We start from the raw sequence: 20,578 nt of genomic DNA, 5'->3' as shown, positions 1-20,578 counted from the left end.
GAACAATGGCTGCCAACTTCAAATCATGAACCGGATAATTATTCTCATGAATCTTCAATTGCTGCAAAGCATAAGCAATGACCTTGCCATCCTACATCAACACCGCACTAAGTCCAATGCGAGATGCATCACAATAAACTGTATAAGGCCCTGAAACTGTGCGTAAAACCAATACCGGTGCCATAATCAGAGTCGTATTGAGCTTCTGAAAGCTTGCCTCACACTCATTCGACCATTTGAACGGGGCACCCTTCTAGGTCAACCTGGTTATCGGGGCTGCGATAGATGAGAACCCCTCCATGAACCGACGATAGTAGCCTGCCAATCCCAAGAAACTCTGAATCTTTGTAGCTGATGCTGGGCTAGGCCAGCTCTTGACTGACTCAATCTTCTTCGGATCAACTTGAATACCCTCTACTGATACAACATGACCCAGAAATGCAACTGAACTCAACCAGAACTCACACTTCGAGAATTTAGCATCTAACTGACTATCCCTCAAGGTCTGAAGAACCACTCTAAGATGTTGCTCGTACTCCTCCCAGCTATGGGAATATATCAATATATCATCAATTAAGACTATCACAAACGAATCCAAGTAAGGCCTGAACACTCGGTTCATCAAATCCATAAAAGCTGCTGGGGCATTTGTCAACCCGAATGACATCACCAAGAACTCATAATGTCCGTACCGAGTGCGGAAAGCTGTCTTAAGGACATCGGATGCCCAAATCCTTAACTGATGGTAGCCAGATCTCAAGTCAATCTTCGAAAATACCTTGGCACCCTGGAGCTAATCAAACAAATCATCAATCCTCGGCAATGGATACTTATTCTTGATTATAACCTTGTCAACTACCGGTAATCAATACACATTCTCATCGATCCATCCTTCTTCTTAACAAACAACACCGACGCACCCCAAGGTGAAACACTAGGCCTAATGAAACATTTTTCAAGAAAGTCTTGCAACTGCTCCTTCAACTCTTTCAACTCAGGCGGGGCCATACGATACGGGGGATAGAAATGGGCTGAGTGCCCGAAGCCAAATCAATGCAAAAGTCAATATCCCTGTCGGGTGGCATACCCGGCAGGTCTGAAGGAAATAACTCAGGAAACTCACGAACAACGGGCACAAAATCAATAGAAGGAACCTCAGCCCTAGAATCACGAACATATGCCAAATAGGCTAAACACTCCTTCTCGACCATATACCGAGCCTTCACATAAGAGATAACACTATGGTTAGAATGACTAGGAGTCCCTCTCCACTCTAAATAAGGTAAGCCCAGCAAGGTTAAGATCACAGTCTTGGTATGATAGTCCAAGATAGCATGGTAAGATGATAACCAGTCTATCACTAATATGACATCAAAATCGACCATGTCCAAAAGAAGTAAATCTACATGAGTCTCAAGACCTTCAATCACAACTATACATGAATGATGAACTTGATCTACCACAATAGAATCACCTACCGGCATAGACACATAAATATGATCACTCAAAGAATTACTAGGCATGACCAGATACAGTGCAAAATAAGAGGACACATATGAGTACGTAGACCCTGGGTCAAATAACACTGAAACATCTTTATCATAAACCAGAACCGTAACTGTAATAACTGCATCGGAAGTCTCAGCCTTGGACTTGGCTGGAAGAGCGTAACATCAGGGCTAGGCCCCACCACCCTAAACTAGATCTCTGGGATGCCCTACTGCTAGCTGGCCTCCACCTCTAGCGGCCTGGGCTCCACCTCTAATACCTTTACCTCCACCTCTAGCACCTCTACCCCTACCTCCAGCTGGCTGGGCAGGCTGTGGAACACCTGGTGCCTGAACCATAGCACGAAAACACTAATGCTGAGAGCTACTCGGTGCTCGAGGGCAATACCTAGCAATGTGCCTCGTGTCACCACAAGTAAAACAAGCCCTCGGCTGCTGGGGCTGACGACCCTAGAAACTCTAAAGCAGCAGTGCACCGATAGGAGCTGGTGGTGCACTGTAGGACTGCTTATCAGAATACTACATTTGAGAACCACGACCACCTGGAGCACCATGAGAAACCTGAAGTGCTGACTGAAAAGGTCTGGGAGGATTGCCTCTACCATACAAATCCCTACCTCCAGACGAGGTACCACTGAATCAGCCTGAATGACGAGGCCTCTTTTCAGACCCCTGAACGCCTCAATGCGATAGAACCATCTCAGCTCTCTGGTCTACATTGGCCGCCTCTTGGAAGGAAATCTCACTCCTTGCCTCCCTAGACATCTGAAGACGAATCAGCTGAATAAGTTCATCAATGAACCTCCTCACCCTCTTTCTCTCGGTGGGAAGTATGATGAGAGCATGGTGAGCCAAATCGATGAATCTGGTCTCATACTGGGTAACAGTCATGGAACCCTGATGGAGACGCTCAAGCTGCCTCCAATAGGCCTCTCTCTGAGTGATGGGGAGAAACTTCTCCAGAAATAGCTGAGTAAACTGCTCCCAAGTCAAAGCTGGCGATCCGGCTAGTCTAGCCAAATAGAAATCCCTCCACCAAGTATTGGCGGATCCAGACAAGCAAAAACTGGAAAAATTGACCCCATTGGTCTCAACTATCCCCATGTTCCTAAGAACCTCATGACAGCTGTCTAGATAATCCTGGGGATCCTCAGTAGATGCACCGCTGAAAGTAGTAGTGAAGAGCTTGGTGAACCTATCCAACCTTCACAAAGCATCGGCGGATATAGCTGCTCCATCGCCGGTTTGAGCTACCATACCCGGCTGAACTGCTCCAACTAGCTGAACCGCTGGAGTCTGAATCTTGGGAGCTACCTGCTCCAGAGTGCGAGTAGCAGGAGTCTGGGATCCTCCTCCAGCCTGAGAGACGGTTGGTGCTACAGGAAGCAAGCGTGCTCGGGTGACACTCTCCATGAGGCCTACTAAATGGACCAGAGCATCTTGAAGAACTGGGGTAGCAATAAACCCCTCTGGGACCTGAGTGAGGCACACCAAAACTGCTGGGGCCGGAACCTCATCATCAAAGTCAACCTGAGGCTCCGCCGTTGGTGCTGCTGCTCGGGGCTGAGCTCTACCCCTACCTCAGCCTCTAGCATGGCCTCGGCCTTGCCCTCTGCCCCTCGTGGAAGCTGCTGCTGGGGGCTCGGGCTGCTGGTCAGTGGATGAGAAAGCGTATGTTCTCGCCATCTGCGAAAGAACAGAGTAGAAGTTCAATTAGAATTGAGAAACCAAACCGTACGACAGAAGAGAATAAATGTGAAGTTGTTCCTAACTCTGTAGCCTCTGAGGGATAAATACAGACATCTCCGTACCGATCCCTTAGACTCTACTAAGCTTGTTTGTGAACTGTGAGACCCTTGTAACCTAGAGCTGTAATACCAACTTGTCACGACCCGGATTTTCCACCCTCAGGAGTCGTGATGGCACCTACTAATATGAGCTAGGCAAGCCAAACCTTTAATCTAATTACTTCATTAACCAATTATTTCTTTTTAACAAATATAAGACGATAACGTGGTAACAACAGAAATTTAAATTTAAGCGGAAGACAACAATAAGATTTATGAAAACTGCATCTATTACAAATAACTAAGCCTTAACCACCCAAAACCTGGTATCATAGTGTCACAGACTGTCTAAGATTGCTACATACAAAGTCTGAAGAAATAATAGTACACTGTTTATGAATAAAAGGAAAATATAATAGGAATAAGGGATAGAGGGAGATGCCAAGGCCTGCGGACACCTGTAGTTCCACCTTGGATCTCCGCGTGGAATGAAGGTAGCCTCCACAATACGGTCCAAAAGCTACTCCGGGATCTGCACATAGTGCAGAGTGTAGTATCAGCACAACCGACCCCATGTACTGGTAAGTATCTAGCCTAACCCCGGCAAAGTGGTGACGAGGCTAGGACCAGACTACCAAATAAACCTGTGCAGTTCAAATATATATACAGCGGAAAAGAAATACAGAAATAAACAGATAAAGATAGGAGGGGGAAACATGCTTCGGGGAATAATAGGTAAAACAGAATATCAAGAGAATTATAAAGGAATCAAAATCAACCACAAACAATAATAAGGAAAAACAAAGGCAGATTTCACTTTCTTTTCACATCTTGTTGCAGGCGTGCAACCCGATCCCAATTCTTGTATCTCGTGGCAGGCGTGTGTTGATACCCAATTTTTCTCTATGTATTTTTACATGAAAATACTTTCAAAATAGCATATATATGCATATATAAGTATGGCTAAGTGTTTCAATAATTTTCCTAAATTCTAAAAGATTTTTAAATTGATTTATTGCCCATTTTAGTAGTACAAAAACCAATAATTATTCCCAAAATTATTATTTTGGTGAATAACTTACTTTATTCTCATATTTATACCAAAATATAGCTAGGGTAAGTTTTATACATTTTTTACAAATTTACTTGGTATTTTAAAAGATAAATTGCATATAATTGCAATTTTAGCCTATTTTAAGATTAATAGCATTTTATAATTATGAAATTGGTTCCAATATTTTAAATTAATATTTATATATTATTAATTGACTCAATACTTTTAATTTTTTTTTAGAAGTCATTTTTACTATTTTTATAAAATAAAAGGGGGAAAACGGGCTATTTAAAATCTGGCCCTATTTTATTTCAATTATAGCCCAAATTGATCCCCCTAATTGACCCAATTTTGAATCCCAAACGGACTGACCCAATTTCTATTTAACCCGACCCCTGACCCGTTTATCCAACCCGCCCGGCTCCCTCTTTAATCTCGGCCGTTGATCATTTTGATCAACGACCACGAATTCCCCTTTCCTTTTTTAATCCGCCCACATCCCTAACCCTACCTAATTTTCTTTCTATCAGCCAGCTCTGAATACCCTCCCTCTCTCAAACTCTCTCAAAGGTTCTTGAAAGCCTAATCGTCTTCTACCATTTTCAACCTCAATCTCACTAGAATCTATGGCCTCTAAGGCCATGGATGGCCTATACTCACCTCCCTCCGCTCTTAAACGCTTGGTGTTTGAAGTTTCGAGGTCTGACCTCAATGTTGTCCGTTCAAATCTTCTCCAATTCAAGGTTCTATGGCCCCTCCGACCTTGCTCCGACGTATCCAAGCATTATGAGCCTATATCTGACTTATCCAACTCAGATCGGACCTTTTCCAAGCCTTTCTCGCTTTAGGGTTCCTCTGAAATCCTAGATATTCGAGGTTTTCTCTGATTATTTTCTTAAATCGGTTCTATATCTATGCTCTACTTGAGTTCTTAAACGTTTTCCCCAATTTTTCTTTCAAAAATTACTTCTCCACGATTTAGGGTTTCTGAAAAGTTCAAAATGTTTCTCCGACTTTTCTGTTCCTTCTTCTTTGTGTGTATTTGTCACGCATGTGATCCTACTGATTTCTTATGTTTTTTTTCTACTATATATGTTCTTCAGTGCCTTGTCTTTCTACTGTGTTTTTACACCATGCTCGTATGTTCATCCTGCTGTGTTTTCCTATATGTCTTGTTGATATACTTTTCTGGTATTTTGTGTTCTCCTACTGTATGTATTTCCTACTGAGTTCTTAAGTTCTTTGTTTGCCTTTTACTGGACCTTTGTTTGAGTTCCCTTTAAACATGTTTCTTCTACTTTTTTCTTAAATGCTATACTATCTCTTTTCTCTTCTAAACCCTGTTTAAGTCCCTTCTAAAAGGTATTTCTTAAACATGTTCCCTCTACTCTCACTATGCTTTGAATCAGTTTCTTCACTCTGTTGCATCAAACTCTCTATTGTATCTGTTTGTAACCTAGGCTCTGATACCAACTTGTCACGACCCTAACCCCGAACCCGGTCGTGATGGCGCCTCTCATGAAGACAAGGCCAGCCAATTAAACCCAATTCACTTTTCAAAACAGTTAAACAATATAAGAGCAGTCTAAACATGATTTAATGATAATAAGCAGCGGATATACAACCCAACACAGCTTTAACCGGGGTGTCACAAGTCACGAGCATCTATTAGGGTATAAATACAACTGAAACCCTGGAGTGTACAAATACAGACTAATGAAATGAAGAGAGAGAAAAGCAGTGCTGCGAACGCCGGCAGCTACCTTACTAAACTCTGATGACTCTGCCTCCGATCAGCCAAAACATACCTAAATCTACACACAAGGTGCAGAGAGTAATGTGAGTACTCCGACTCATTGAGTAATAAGCATAAATAATGACTGAGAATAAGAAATCACGAAAAAATACAGAGTAATCTATAATACGGCAGTTTAAACAAGTACTATGAAAGCAATAAACCAATAAAAACAAAATATGGTAATGCTACAACCAATAAGCAGTTAAATGACAAACATAAAAAGAAAAAAAATCAACACATAGAATGGTAACCTATAGTACCCGCTGCGGCGTGCAGCCCGATCCATTTATTTATCGTCGATGGAACGCACTGGGGGTGTGCAGACTCCGGGAGGGGCCCCTTACGGCCCAAGCGCAATATCAAGCCATCCCGTGGCATCAAATCTAGGCACTCGGCCTCATATTAATATCAGTATAACAGTGCTGCGGCGCGCAGCCCGATCCCATGGTATCGTCACATCTGGCCCTTGGCCGTACTCAGTCCGGAAATCATATAAGCCCCTCGGGCAATAGTAAAATATTATTTCTCAGCCCAAAACATCATTTAATATATTATTTTAGTTTCAAAATCCAGTAAAAGTGGCCGAGTTGTAAAATAGTAAAAAAACGATACAACTGAGTTCAAGTAGTAATTCAAAACAGTGAGGAAATAGTGATAAAAAAACTCCCCGAAGGGTTCAAATAGTTGGCACGAAGCCCAAATATGACAATCAGTCCAAACCATGATGATAACAAATAAGCTTCGATCAATTACGTGGTTAAACATCGCTCGGGATGGACCAAGTCACAATCCCCAATAGTAAACGACCCCGCGCTCATCATCAAGCGCGTGTCTCACCTTGATATAGCACTACGATGTGCAAATCTGGGGTTTCAAACCCTCATGACATCATTTACATTCATTACTCACCTCGAACTGGCTAAAACTCTAGCCCGCAATGCCTTTGCCCCTCAAATTGGCCTCCACCCGCGTCGAATCTATTTAAAATCAGAACGAATACGTCACAATATGCTAAGAGAACAAGGCCCAAGCAAAAACAATCGAAAAGCACCAAAAATATCGAAATTAGCAAAACCCGAGCCCCGGTCCCACTTCTCAAAACTCAGAAATTTTTACATCAATGAGTTCCTTATCTCCCCACGAGTTCAACCATACCAATTTTACCAAAATCCGACATCAACTCGACCCTCAAATCTTCAAATTAAACCAAGAGGGTTTTCAAGATTTTTACCAACTAAAATCACCAATTAAATGTTAAAACAACGATGGATTCAAGTAATCTAACCAAAATTGAGTTAAGAACACTTACCCTGATGTTTTCATTGAAAATCTCTCGAAATATCGCCTCACCCGAGCTCCCCCAACTCTATTTTTGTCAAAAATGGCCAAAAACCCCATTTTATAAGATTTTTCCAATTCATGCTGGCGCTGGTTCCAGTAGCCAAAATAAATCCCGGCGCCATGGATGGCGCCCCGCGCTACCCTGGGCGCTGGTGATGGGAAATTATTTTCCCCCGACATGAAAATGGGCATAACTTTCTCATACGATGTCCGAATTGGACGATTCTTTTTGATATGGCTCCGAAATTTCAATACGGATCTAATGCTTCAATAAAGCCTGAATTTGGAGCTCATTTGCATAATATTATACCACTTATTCTTGAAGAACAACATCAAAACATTCTTGAAATGCCCAAGTTAAACTCCAATAACCATCCAAGCTCCACCCGAGGCTCTCGGGACCTCAACCAAATATATCAACAAGTCCTAAAATATCATTCAAACTTACTCAGGGTTTCAAATCATGCCAAGCAACGTCGAAACTACAATTCACACCTCAATTCGAACTTATGAGTTTCAAACTTTTTTTCCTTTTACAAAGCGCGTGCCGAAACGTATAAAATGAATCCAGAATGACTTCAAATTTTGCACACAAGTCATTAATGACATAATGGAGCTATTGCAACTTTCGGAATTTCATTCCGACCTCTATATCAAAATCTCACCTATTAATTGAAAAACGCCGAAATCTCCATTTCGCCAATTCAAGCTTAAACCTTCCACGGACCTCCAAAATGCATTCCGATCATGCTCTTAAGTCCCAAATCACCTAACGTATCTAACCAAACCATAAAAATTCAAATCCAAGATCAAATACAAACAAGTCAAATCTTGGTCAAACCTTTCAAATTTCAAGCTTCAACTAAGAACTGTTCATCCAAATTCATTCTGATTAACCTGAAACCCAACACCAACGATTTACATAAGTCATAATACACCACACATGGCAAGTCATGCCCGAGAACTAGCGATCAAAGTGCAAAATCTCAAAACGACCGGTCGGGTCATTACAGAAAGAGACCTCTAAGCCTATTTCAATTATTTGCCTTCTCGTCTTTGTGTCTAATTCGAGTTGGGAAACCCTAGAATTTGGGGGTTTTGGCGAGTTTTGATCTTGTGTTTGGACTAGGGTTCTATTTTGGAACCTTTGACTCTCTTAGACTCATCCTGAGTCTGTGAACTAAGTTTGAATTTCTTTGTTTACGACTCTGAACTTTCTCTTCTATGCTAGACTCTTCTACTGATTAGCATGACAGCTCTTCGTGCTTAAGCATGGCTGTATGTTTTTATATGTGTGATGAATTCTTTCTTCCGAAAAGGTTTTCTAACTTATGATTGATTCAGAATCCTTTTTTAGGTTTGATTGATTGTTACTGATCTTCCTTAAGTAAAACCTTTCTTCACCTTTTCTGACTGGATTCATTCATACCAAAATTCAGACTTTGTGATTTACTGGCTGTTAATTGATTTCCTTTCCTTGTTTGCACAAACCGTGTACTACCATACTTTTGCCTTAAATAAATCTCTGTGTATTTACCCTTCTTGTACTGCTTTGGAAAAGGTTTTGATCAATCCTTTTCCTTAATTATTTTACCCGTTTGAAATTAGAATCCCTCAATTAAAGGGGAACTTTTGTAATTGATTTTAAAACTATTCTCCTACCTTATTCTGCTTGTCTTCTACACTATAAAAGGGTCACGACTCCTTTCTCACCAACACACTCTCAATTTAACACTTTTATACTACTCAAGTATCATAGTTCTCTAATCATAGCATTCTGACTATTTGCTTGCACTTTGGCTTCACAAGACTACTGCTTTCTTTTCTTGTTTCCCTGAAATTGGTATGTTCTAGTTTAATTTTCTGCCTCATCCCAATGTGTTTATTTTACAGCTTCTACACCCTTGTCTGCTTTACTGCCTATGTTTAGTGTTAATTAGCATATGTTTCTACTGTGAATCCCTGCACCCCTGTCCCCTTCTATGTGTTTGAGTTGAAGTTCAGAACATGGCAACATCCAAGTTGTTGCTCATGTCTGGACTTGATCCCTTAGGGGATCCTAACTCCCAAACAATGTGGCTAATAGGCTAGTTGGGGTGTGCTGGCACTCCAATTGCTAGGTATGACCACTAGCTTGTCTTGGCTTTCCCCTAGAATCCCCTCTCTACACGTACACTCTCTCTTAGATTCAGTTCTGCCCCCCTCCTATGAGCCTTGCTTTGGGACCTTGAGTTCCCTTTGAACTTGGACATTCGAGGGATGGCCCTTCCACACTGCACTATAACTCAATTTTGCAATATATTTGGGTGTAAACACTGCCCGGAGTCCACTTGAGACTCTTAGGGAACTCTGACACATCCCAAATAAGAGAAAGACTTTGGAAATTTGATCTTCGGAGTTAGTTTACTTCATGCCTCAGACAGAAGTCTGAATCAGGCTCTTCTTGGTTGGAATTTTAAGTTTCTGATGTAATTTTTATTCATTTTCTCGGGCTGTAATAATTTGTAATAACTTATGGGGGTTTTAGTGAAAATGGGAGGGTCAATCATGCATGCAAAGGGGTAGATATCATGTTCATAGGGAGTTGTTATATTTCCGCACTCGTATCCTGCTTACAGCTGTCGCTTCTGCATTTCATATGTAGAAACCATATCTATAGGTTTCTGCACTTCTGCATTTCATAGAAATCATGTCTATAGGTTTTTGCACTTCATATAGATTCTATGTCTATAGGATCTGCATTTTCACGTAGAAACCATGTCTATAGGATCTGCATTTTATATAGAAAACATGTCTATAGGTTCTGCATTCTATATAGAAAACATGTCTATAGGTTCTGCATTCCCAAATGCTGCATATCATATAGATAACATGCCTATAGTACTTCTTGAATTCTGCATATGCATCTATTACTAGGAAAACGGTTTATAGGTTTAAATAACAATCAACATACCATGCCTATAGGACTTCTGCACTTCTATAAACCTTTAAAATCAATAATGCCTAGAAAGCATGACTATAGGAGTAATCAACCAAATCTGAATCGTCTATCTCGCTTATAAGTCTAAAAATCAGTAGTATCATTGCTTAATATTTGCAGAACTTATGTTTTTTGTAACTAATAAGTCCTCTTCTCTAGAATCAGTATACTTCTGCATTAATAGATATCATGCCTATAGGTTTCACCTAAGCAAGCCATAAGGTAAATTAGCTAGCTAAATTAGACTTCGTTAATTACAACCAGCAGGCAGGTCTGATTCGGATTTCTTATTTGAAGTATGTAATAAATCAGTCTGCCTCACCCTTTTTTGTTTAATTAGACCATAATCAGTACGTGCAAGACATGCTAAACAATTTGTATTTAAGTTGAGGAGGCCTGTTTGAGCCTTTAACTGTTATATGTTTCCCCATAACTGCTCTACGTGTTTTTGATTGTCGCCTTAGATTTTGTCCTTTTAAACCCAAAAGCCCAAATCTCCCTTCCCTTTAGGAATAGTAGTCCCAAATGCCTCTGGGACTGATAGGATTAGGGCAGGTAATAGCATGCAATAAGTAACGAAACCATTCCGCACTTTAATACCTCAACAGGGTAGGAAATGGTAGATATGGATATGATGACCGGTGCGCTAATACCACGTATAACCCCTCTTCTGAGGAGTGATTACCGGGTATTGTATTGATGTGATTCATATTATTTGTAAACCTAGGACCCCCTCCTTTTTCTTACTTGTTTGCTTTATTTTCAGAACTCTTTTAACTACTTCAACTTCAACTTTTCTCTATTTTCTCTCAACTTCAACTACTTGCAACCATTACGTGAAAAACCTCTTTGTATTGGAAACCCTTACGTGTCTATTTGTTGTTCGCACTTAAAGTCACAATTGTAGCATGACCGGGAACCACACTAGTGGATCTCGAGGGGTGCCTAACACCTTCCTCTCGAGATAATTTCTAGCCCTTACCCAATCTCTGGTTTTCTAAATCAAAATCTTTCTTAGTGTCCTAATGCACTTTAATCATTAGGTGGCGACTCTTCAATCCAAACCCAATTCCCAAAAGGGAACGCGTTGTCCTCTCGAATGTCATAAACCCGATTTTGCGAGAAAAAGGGGGCGCGACAGCGTGCCACCCACTCCCATTCATTTATCTCGTGGCAGGCGTGCCACCCGCTCTCATTTCATTTATCTCATGGTAGGCATACCACCCGCTCCAATTTCATTTATCTCGTGGCAGGCTTGCCACCCGCTCCCATTTCATTTATCTCGTGGTAGGTGTACCACCCTCTCCTATTTAATTTATCTCATGGTAGGCGTGCCACCCACTCTCATTTTATTTATCTTGTGGTAGGCGTACCACCCGCTCCCATTTACAAGCCAACGATAATCACAAGGAATCCCAGCAAGGGAACAAGAGCAATATAACAACTTCCCAGCAAGGAAACAATAATATTTCAACAACATCCCGGCAAGGAAACCATAATATCAAAACAAAAATCCCGACAAGGGATCATTAATATCAAACAAACATCCCGGAAAGGGAATAATGGTGATAATAACATATGAAGCGCAATAAAACACAACAGAGTCATAACAATTATAATACACGACTCACGGGCATGCTTGACACCAACGTATAGATACTCGTCACCATGCCTATACGTCGTACTCCACAATTAACATGTAGCAAATAAGACACAACTCCTAATCCCTCAAGCTAAGGTTAGACCAAACACTTACCTCGATGCCACACACACAATTCACGTTTCAATTATAGCTTTACCCCTTGATTCCACCACCAATTCGCTCGTATCTAGTCACAAGTTACTTAATTACATCAATAAAAGCTAAATGAATCAACCCCAATGCATGCAAAATGAGTTTTCTAAAGTTTTACCCAAAATTCAAAAATTGCCCCCGAACCCAAATGGTCAAAACCCGAGGTTCGAACCAAAACCCGATTACCCATTCCCCCACGAACCCAAATATATGATTTTTTTGAAATCGAAACTCAAATCGAGGTCCAAATCCCCAATTGTTTTGAAAAACCTAGGTTCTACCCAAAACACCCAATTTCCCCCATGAAAATCATTGATTTTGAGTTGAAATCATGTGAAAAGATGTTAACGATTGAAGAAAACGAGTTAGAAATCACTTACCAATGTTTTGGAGAAGAAATGTTATTTGAAAAATCGCCTTTTATGTTTTGGGATTTTGAAAAACGAAAAATAGCTGAAAATCCCGTCTTAATATACCCCTCTCAGACCCCCTGTGCGGACCGCACAAAATCGAGTGCGGCCGCACAGCTCCCGTGTGGACTGCAGTGATATACTTAAGTATTTTGGCCATAACTTTCTCTACTGATGTCCTAATTGTGATTACTTTACCTTTCTAGAAACTATACACGAAAGGCTACAATTTCCGTTTTTTAATCATCTCAAAATTCTTTGGATCAAAAGATATAGGCTTCCAAAATTGGACCAGTGAAATATTTCTTCACCGCGGACCGCACAAAATCCAGTGCGGCCGCAAAGCCCCCACCGCGGTCCGCACAAAATCTAGTGCGTCTGCACAGGCCCCTCCGCGGCAGCATTCCATTTTGTGCGGACCGGATTGGTTTGTTCAGAGGCCTTCCACTTCTCTGAACCTGCAACAACTATACTTTTAAGCCTAAGACATCCCGGAACCTACCCGAAACTCACCCGAGTCCTTGGAACTCCAAGCCAAGTGTGCATACTAACTCAAAGACATCATATGGACCTACTCGTGAGATCACATCATCAAAATAACATGTAAAATCATGAATTAAACCTCAAAACTCAACATTTTCATCAAGAACTCTCAAAGTTCATAACTCTTCAACTGGAAGTCCAACTCACGTCAAATAACTCCGTTTTACACCAAACTTCATAGTTATCTTTGAAATACTATAACAAGTTTGTACCGAATTTCGGAACCATAATACGGGCCCGATAACAATGGTTTCAAACATTAATTCTTTTCTTTATTTCTTAGATAATTCAGTAAAACAATTTTTTTCAAAAATTGATTTCTAAGGCTTGGGACCTTGGAATTCATTTTCGGGCATACGCCCAAGTCCCATTTTTTATTATGGACCTCCCAGGATCATCGAAATACGGATCCGGGTCCGTTTTATCAAATTATTGACCAAAGTCAACTATAATCAAATTTTTAACTCTAGAAATTTCTATTTCTCATATTTTCACATAGAAGGCTTTCCGGATATAGGTCCGAACCACGCACGCAAATCAAGGTGAGGTAAAAGGGAGGTTTTTAGGCCTCAGAACACTGAATTAACTTGCAACACAAGTGATGACCTTTTGGGTCATCACAAACACAGAAGATTTTTGACAAGTATGTAGAAGGAATGGGTATTAGAGTAGTAGACCCATGGTTATGTGCCTAAGTGGGAGATTGTTGGGGTATACTATTAACCATGCGGTTTAGACATAATATTATATTTTATTCTTTATGGAACAATTATTTATTTAATTTATTCAATTCAATAAGGTACTACTTTAAATAGATCATTTGTTACATGTGTGTCCTTTTAAGTATGTAGTAGACAATTTAGTGTATGAAGTCTTAGCTCATACGCAGAAGATTAAATTGTTGATTCTCATAATTAATAAACTATGTTCACAATCAAATATATTGTTGGACAAAATATCTTGATAATTGTAGCACAAGATTATAGTATAATTTGTCTTGATTATGGGAGTAGTTTTACTCCAACTTCTTGTGCTAGTATACTCAGTGTATATTGAACGGACCAAGTAGAGAAAATATGTTTTTGTACTGAATATATAAAATATTTTCTCTAATTCATTAAATGAGCTTATACTCCTAATCTTGATATAATATTTATGATCAATGTAATTTGTTTATTGTTTTGATTTATCAAAAGGTACGACTCTATTTAGAGTTAGTGTATGCCTAATAGATTGGACAATGACGAATAACATTTGTGAGAAATAATTAGTTGATAGAATCCGTGATTCGTTTTTGAATTTGATGATATCCCTTTATGTAGGCTTATAAGTTTTCATGTGAAAACCCGGCCGATGAATTTTGTATCCGTAACATGAAATATTTTAAGCGGAATTGTAAAGGATTTAATTAGTTGATTAATTAATTTTCAGTGATTTAATTTAATTAACTGATATTTGAGATCTTAACATGGGGAGTTAAAATAAGTGTTATTGAATTTTCGAAATTCATATTGAGGAGTTCAATTGCAGTTTTTTAGTGGAATAAATTGCAATTAATTATAGTAAGAATTAATTCATGCTAATTTTGAATTAATACTATAGTTGGTAGCCTCTTATTATTTCTGTAGTCCATGTTATACCTAGTAAAAACTTGGACAGGACTTGGGTAAAAAGTGACTTGGGAGAAAAAGTCATCTAATAGAGTGGGAGTAGGATTCTACTTGTAGAAGGAGAATCCTACACGTTTTTGGAGGAGGATTTTCGGCCAAAATAACTCTATTAAAGGAAGACTAATTTCACCCAATAACTGACTTTTTAGAGTGACATTGTTCTTGCCCACCCAAAAGCAAAATCGTCCAATGTTTTACTAGGCAAATAGCAGAAGACTGCAGCCATAGATTCTTGCTGCCGGGAAGATTTGTGCAACTATTTCAAGAGGTTAGTGCTTCAAATGTCATTATTGTTGCATTGTCTAGTTTACATGTATTTGATACATGGTTTTATGCTTGCTTCCGCTGCGCATGTTCTTTCTACTGGTTGGCTTACCCTGTATTTCAAGAGTAAATACCGCAGTGAGGAATAGCGGTTCCTCTATTTGTTTGGTCTAATAAAAAGATTATTCATCACCGCAACCATTCTCGCTTAGTTCTAACAGTTACATCATACATCATGGAAAATATTAACAATTAAAGTTCTTAGTTATTGAATTGACAACTTGATGCAATTTGAAGAATGAATCCTCAAAGAAATCTAGGAGCTAAGGCTCGAAGATGGGAAGCTAAGCTAGGGCAGATTGTCGAGAAAATAGCTCAAGAGAATTTTGAAAGAGAAGAGAGAATGATTTATTTATGTGAATGAATATCACTCTATGAATTACAATTTATTTATAGAATGGATCACTGAATTATGTAACTACCGAGTGCCTCCAACTAATTCTAACTAACTGTGTAACTAACATTGATTTGTTCTAACTAACTTTGCCACATCAACTCTGCTTGTAACTAACTCTGCCACATCAGCTGCCAACTCAGCTCGTCTTCTATATCTTGCAACAATACCCTTGCAAAAAAGCACTCTTGTCCTCAAGAGTGAAACGAGGGAAATTTGTGTTGCAAATCAAAAAGATATTCCTAGGTGGCCTGAGAAGCTTCAATGCCAGTCTACTTGACAAGAATTTGACATACAACTTTATTTCCCCTCTTAACCAATGTTCTATCAAGAAAAACTTCAGGTAAAGGACAATTCTAGACAGATGGAGGACAGTAGGATGATTTATAACATGTGAGACTTCTAAACACCTTTTAAGTTGAGAGATATCGAAGGTGTGATGAAGCAAGGCATCAGCTAGTAGTAGTCTATAGACAATTGCTCCCACCTTAGCTTCAATAGGAAAAGGGCCAAAATACTTTGCAGCTAGCTTGTTGAAGGGTGTGCTGGCCACAAAGACTTGTCTATAAGGTTATAACTTCAAATATACCCAATTACCAACCTCAAAATTTCTATCAGTTCAGTTGATCTCTGGACAAATGCCATTTCAAAAGCTGTAGAATAGCTTCTCTAGCTGCTAGTGATCTATCCACCATTTCAGTACCAGTCTCACCAGCTAAGTAAGGGAGATGTATAGGAGGCTTCTGACCATAGATAACATCATATAAAGTGCATTTTATATTGGAGTGGTAGGTGGTATTGTACCACTATTAAAGAAGAGGTAAGTATGAAGACCAATCCTTTGGACTATCAGAACAAAAACATCTTAAGTAAGTTTCCAGCATTCTGTTTAAGACCTAAGTCTGCCCATCCGTTTGGGGATGAGGATGTTGATCTTTGCAACTGGACTCCTTGCAATAAAAATAGTTTTTGTCAAAAATTGCTGAGAAACACATGATCCCTATCACTATCATAGTGACAGGCATGCTGTGCAATTTAAAAATATTATCAAGAAAGCATTATGCTATCTTTTGAGAAGTGTAAGGGTGAGATAAACTCATGAAATGCCCATACTTACTCCGTCTATCAACCACTACCAATATCACCTCCTTTCTATTAGACTTAGGTAAACCCTCAATAAAATCAAGGCAAATATCAGTCCATACACTATCTAGAATTAGTAATGGTTGTAGTAGACTAGGATATGCAGTTGCATTATATTAATGTCGTTGTCAAATATCACATTTGTTGATGGATTCTCTAGTGTCTGCAATGAGGGTTTTCTAATGGAATAGTGATTCAAACCTTTTGATAGTTGCTTCATTCTAGAATGTCCACATTGGGTGGTTGAATGCCACAACTCAATTATAGTTCTCGTCGGTTGTGGATCATGTCCTACTACCAATCTGCCCTTCCACCTTAATTGGTTATTAAGTTAAGTGAATGACTTAAATTGCTGTATCTGCAACTTAGAAATCACCTTATGCAAGTATGGATCATTAGATCAAGTATTTTGTATCTGTGTAAGTAATGAATCATTTGGTCTTAATATTAATATGGCCAACTGTTTAGCCTCAAGTTTCCTAGACAAAGCATCAACAACTTTGTTTTCAACTCTTTTCTTATATTCAATAGAGAAATCAAAGGCCATAAGTTTAGAAATCCCAGCCACCTGAAAATCCGTGTATATATGTTGGTCTAAAAGTTACTTTAAATTTTAAAGCCTTCTGATATGTCTTGACAATAAATCTTTTTCCTTCCGAGTAAATAGTATGACCATTTAGTAATAGAAAAGATGAGAGCTAAGAGCTTCCCGTCATAAACAAACATAGCCTGATGCCTAGGGGATAAAGATCTGCTAATGTAAGTTATAGTGTTGACCTTGCTGCATCAAAACATCTCCAATGGCCTTTCCACTAGCATCAATCTCTACTATGAATGGCTTGGAGTAATCAAGCATGGCAAAAAACAAGAGCATAAGTTAAGGCTTGTTTGAGTCTGTAAAATGCTATTGTGGATCCCTCTATCCATAAAAAACCATCGTTCTTAATCATCTCATGTAATGGTTTGCAAATGGGACCAAACCCCTTTATAAATCTCCTATAGTACCTAGCTAGGACAAGGAACCTTCTCAGCTGCTTGATGTTATTAGGAATTAGGCACTGTTGCACAGCTGTAATTTTTCTTGGATCTGTAGACACCCATTCCTTACTGATAAAGCGGCCTAAATACTTGACCTTAGATACTCCAAAAGCACATTTAGAAAGTTTGGCATACAACCGATACCTTTTCATCAATTGAAACACAACTTTAACATGTTCAAGATGGACAATCATACTCTTGCTATAGATTAAGATGTCATAAAAAAATTAACAAGCACTGACTTCCTTAGTAATGGTTTGAAAACTAAGTTCATTAAGCTTTGAAATGAAGATGGTGCATTAGTTAAGCCAAAGGGCATAACTAAAAATTCATAGTGACCTTCATGTATTTTGAAAGTTATTTTATGGGTTTATTTGCCATTCTCAATTAGTGGTAACCAGCTCTTAAATATATCTTTAAAAATATTCTTGCTCCTCCTAGCTCATCAAGAAAATCTTCTATTATAGGGATAGAGAACTTATATTTAATTGTCAACTGGTTAAGCTCCCTATAGTCAACACATAATCTCCAACTTCCATCTTTTTTACCAACCAAAAAAACACGAGAGGCATAAGGACTGGTAGAGTGTTGTATGACTGCTTGCTCAATCATTTCTTGAACCAGTTTCTCAATGATAACTTTCTTAATACCAGAATATCTATAGGGACTCTTGTTCACTAGGTTTGTAGACTCAATAAGAGGAATCCTATTATCAAAGGAACCTCTGAGGGGAGGTAAAGATGTAGGAATTTCAAATAGGATGGAATATTGTTCCAACAACACAATTAAAGCTGGAGAGATTTCAGTACCTTGTAGAACTTGTATGTTATGACATCTGTGGTTACTGTCTCCTCTGTATTATTTGTTACTGTCGTCATGAAAAACTATCTTCTCCACACTTCTTGACTATTGAATTTGCTTTAGCTGACTTAAGTTGATTGCTGGCCCCTCTTAGCACATGCTTCCTTCCTTGATAGACAAACTCAATAGTTTTGTTATTGAAATCAAATAAAAGTCTGCCCAAGGTGTTTAACCACTGAACCCCTAAAACTATATCAATATTTCCTAAAGGTAAGAGTAGAAAATTTGAAGAGAAGGTAGTTCTTCGTAAAAGCCACGACATATTCTTACACACAGATGTTGTTTGAACATTTCTTCCATCAGCTACATTGATATATTGCTCTACTATAGGACTAGCTTTACATCCTAACCTCTTGGCTACTTCTTGATCAATAAAATAGTGTGTTCTTCTAGTGTCAATTAAAACTTGAAGAAGTCTTTTCTCATGGTAGCAGTCACTTTGATGGTCAGATAACCAGTTACCTCAGTGAAAACCTGTAGCGATACTGTCATGAATTCATATACTTCCTCCATGACATCATGTGTCACTTCATCCAAATCTACTTTATTTATGAATTCTTCTTCAATCAATTATACCATGAAAATATGCCCTTTTGTCCTAAAATTATGCCCAACTATATATTTTTCATCACATAAAACATAAACTTTTAGACCTCTGTTCATCTATTTCTGCTGCGGTCAACCTTCTACCAGCTGTGTGGCATTAGTTTTATTGGTTTTCTGGGCATTTGATTCAAAAGTTTTGTTGAATGTGGAATTTGGAAAAGTAGATTTGTGTGAAATCTATGGTTTAGATACAGAAGTAGTGGGTAATAAATTTGTGTGAAATCTATGGTTTAAATACAGAAGTAGTGGGTAATATTGGATTTTGGTATTTAAAAGCAAGTTTAAGGCCCCAATAGTGCATGAGCTTCAAAGACACCTTCTTGTAATCTAGCAATTTTGTATGCCTGCATTAGTGTTCTAGGAGATTGAATTCTAACAGATTTGTTAAGTTCTGGTTTCAATCCACCTAAGAAACAGCTTATAGCATTTTCATTCGAAAGGTTAACTTTGTTTAACAACCTATTAAATTAATCCTTCACACTTTACACTGCCAACTTGTCTTAAATTTTTGATAGCTTCCATTGGGTTCCCAAACCCATCCCCCAAACTATCATGAAAAGCCGGAATATATTCAGTCCAAGTTGGGAATGTATCAGTATTTCTAGACCTCATAAATGACCTATGCCAAACAATTGCATCACCATCAAAATGAATACAAGCGACCTTCACCTTTTCCTCAAATGCAATTTCCTCCGTAGAAAAAATATGACCCACCTTATACAACCAAGATTTTAAATCATATCTAGAAAAATAAGGAAAATCAAGTTTAGAATATCGAGTGAGGAAGCTATTACCAGTTGGAGCAGAACTAGTTTTATCTTCCTTGGAACTGCCCACTCAAATAGGACCTACAGATTCCCTATCAAATAAAGACGCCATTCCCTTGTCATGTTGTTTGATAACTCTAATTTCCTCTTTAATTTCGAACAACTCCTTATCTTCTTGCACATTCCGAACATTCATACTAGTCAAGCCCTCTATCAATTTCTGTAATTGATCTTGAATTTCAGAGAATTTTCCCTCCGTGCTATCAATGGGTTTGTGTTGATTCTTACCCCTACCCATGTTAATTCCGAGAAGCAACATTCTCTAATACCAAATGATGTAATTTGAAGAATGTATCATCAAAGAAATCTAGGAGCTAAGGCTCGAAGATGGTAGAAGCTAAGCCAGGGCAGATTGTTGAGAAATAGCTCAGAGAATTTAGAAAGAGAAGAGAGAATGATTATTGTTTATCTGAATGAATATCATTATATGAATTAAAATGTATTTATAGAATGGATCACTAATTTATGTAACTACCGAGTGCCTACAACTAATTCTAAC

General features: G+C 38.8%; 1 long non-coding RNA gene across 2 annotated transcripts; it reads right to left on the bottom strand.

Annotated features, from left to right (window-relative positions):
- Positions 1-3,554: 3,554 nt before the first annotated feature.
- LOC142179529 (uncharacterized) lies at positions 3,555-20,512 on the bottom strand. Of its 2 annotated transcripts, XR_012707980.1 has the most exons (3): positions 18,595-20,512; positions 6,113-6,163; positions 3,555-3,827 (listed from the first exon to the last, which is right to left on the bottom strand). It is a non-coding gene; the product is annotated as an uncharacterized LOC142179529 (long non-coding RNA). The 2 variants fall into 2 exon arrangements; XR_012707979.1 differs by lacking the exon at positions 3,555-3,827 and having other exon boundaries at positions 5,932-6,163.
- Between the last annotated feature and the right edge of the window lie 66 nt (positions 20,513-20,578).

The sequence above is a fragment of the Nicotiana tabacum genome, chromosome 3, assembly GCF_000715075.1.
Source record: "Nicotiana tabacum cultivar K326 chromosome 3, ASM71507v2, whole genome shotgun sequence".
Classification (NCBI taxonomy): Eukaryota; Viridiplantae; Streptophyta; class Magnoliopsida; order Solanales; family Solanaceae; genus Nicotiana; species Nicotiana tabacum.
The sequence above is the reverse complement of the archived record's forward strand: the minus strand, read 5'-3'. Positions and strand labels throughout refer to the sequence as shown.